Genomic DNA, 2,644 nt, shown 5'->3' on the forward strand with positions numbered 1-2,644 from the left:
CTTCCGTCAAACGGCAAAATGTGAAATATGCGCACGCCGCACGAAATAATTTGAAAGCGTTCTGTTTGGTGGCTTTTTTATTTTTATCTCTCGGCTCACACACACACACACACATTTCCGCCTGAACGGTAATTTTTTTTGATACGGTGTCAAAAAGTGAAAAGACGCGCACCATTTTCTTTTCTCTTCCGTATCGTCGCTGACGGTAAACGCTGATGGTTATGATGCCGTAAGTTTGGAAGAAAGAATCTTTCCCGTCTTGTCTTGTTACGGTAAAATAACAAAGAACAAGCGTCCGATTTCTCTCACAGACGGCCACAGACAAACCACACGTGCCGAAGAAACGAAACGTCCGAAACCAAAAAAATGTTTGACGCGCGCACCTCTTCTGAACTTTTCGACCAAGAGTCGTTGGATCGAGTGACGAGCTTCTCAGCTGTCGCACCAATCGGTGAAGCGGGCGTTTGAATTCCCGTCCACATCGCGGTTCGGATATATTTTTACATATACCGACCATCGGAAATTTCGAAAACGGTTTTACCGAAGGAATGATATTTCACACACCGACAGCTCATCGAGTTCGTCTCCGTTCAACGGTTTTTTTTTTAAGACTTTTTGATCGCATGGGGCTAAACTGGTTAGAGCAAAGCCGCGATCCAAGCAGTGAAAAAAAAACAAAGACAGTGCAAGCGCGATCGAACGGAATCGAAACTAAAATCATGTGAAGTGGCGGGCGGAAAGGAGCTCAGCTACGGTGGAAATGAAACTACAACTAACGCCGAACCGGACAACTTCCCATTCTGCGTCTTCGTTTCATTTCCCAAAGCTCCCCGTCGATACCAAAGTTTTTGCGTCGAAGCTACTAAAGAAATTTCGCGCTTTCCTTTTCGCCTCTTTCGCCTTCCCTTCGATATCTATCCAACCACCGGCTTCGACTTTATTTCTTTCACCCGTCTATTCGCCCGATAGTCGACGGTCGGCCATTCTTTGGTATCGGCCAGGCGGACTAACAAGAAGTAAGACTCGTTTGAAAAATTTGGACCGGGCTTTACAATCGCTGCTTGTCGTAATGTCGCAAATTTGAAAAAAATTTTCAATTCGAGAAACCAAACTATTCGACACTTCGAAAATTTTTGGGACTCTGAAAATTTTTCCGAGTTTAGGAATCGAGACCTCTTCTATACTAAGGAAAACCACTAATGTTCCGCCGCATAATGTCTCCGTTTTCCGGCTCATTTTTAGCGATTGGACGGGGACATTGCCCCATCCAACCGCCAGCCGACTTTCAGGAACCGTCGTTTTCAAAGTTGGGACTTAGAAAATTTTCGACGAGTGGGAATTTTTTACGGTCGCAAGTCATCACGACACGCCCGACCAACCCATTTGAGAGCCGCCACGCCTCGACGGTGTGACGGCTTTTTTTCGAATCGACGGGTCTCGCTCACTCCTCTCTCGCGCCGACCAGAGGCCGGGCGAGAGAGTCGTTGCCAAACACCGTCGTCGGAAATGGGAGAATTTGAGTGGGAATTTTTTACGGTCGCGAGTCATCACGACACGCCCGACCAACCCACTTGAGAGCCGCCACGCCTCGACGGTGTGACGGCTTCTCTTTTCGAATCGACGGGTCTCGCTCACTCCTCTCTCGCGCCGACCAGTGGCCGGGCGAGAGAGTCGTTGCCAAACACCGTCGTCGGAAATCGAGAAATTTTCATTTCCATTTCCATTTTTTTTCATCGGCCTTTATACGTCCAAGTCCCGCCAACCACGTCACTACCACGTCGTCGGGACTTAGAAAAATTTTTCAATTTTTCGGACTTAGAAAATTTTTCAACTTTCTTTTTTTCGACAACCTCTTCCCTATATAGGAAAGTAGTGGATGTTCCGGGCAGTAACTGTACGAAAAAGTCGATTTCCGAATTTTTGCCGGACATTCACCTGAGCTCAGGCCGGGCCGCCCGCTCAACTGCCGCCCGGTCACCACCAAAAACCGGTCTTGGAAATTTTAGGACTTAGAAAATTTTTCAACTTTTTCTTTCTCGACAACCTCTTCCCTATATAGGAAAGTAGTGGATGTTCCGGGCAGTAACTGTACGAAAAAGTTGATTTCCGAAATTTTGCCGGGCTTTCACCAGAGCTCAGGCGGGGCTTACCATCACACCCGCCGACCGGTCACCACCAAAAACCGGTCTTGGAAATTTTAGGACTTAGAAATTTTTTCCAACTTTTTTTCTTTCGCTCTTTCTCTCTTTTTCAGCCGTCTTTGCTCGTCCCAGTGCCGCCTATAGCTTCACTATCCATCGTCGGGACTTAGAAAATTTTTTCAATTTTTCGGACTTAGAAAATTTTTTCAATTTTCATTTTCGACAACCTCTTCCCTATATAGGAAAGTAGTGGATGTTCCGGGCAGTAACTGTACGAAAAAGTTGATTTCCGAAATTTTGCCGGACATTCACCTGAGCTCAGGCCGGGCCGCCCGCTCAACTGCCGACCGGTCTCCACCAAAAACCGGTCTTGGAAATTTTAGGACTTAGAAATTTTTTCCAACTTTTTTTCTTTCGCTCTTTCTCTCTTTTTCAGCCGTCTTTGCTCGTCCCAGTGCCGCCTATAGCTTCACTATCCATCGTCGGGACTTAGAAAAATTTTT

Source organism: Daphnia pulicaria, chromosome 6 (assembly GCF_021234035.1).
Source record: "Daphnia pulicaria isolate SC F1-1A chromosome 6, SC_F0-13Bv2, whole genome shotgun sequence".
NCBI classification, from domain to species: Eukaryota; Metazoa; Arthropoda; class Branchiopoda; order Diplostraca; family Daphniidae; genus Daphnia; species Daphnia pulicaria.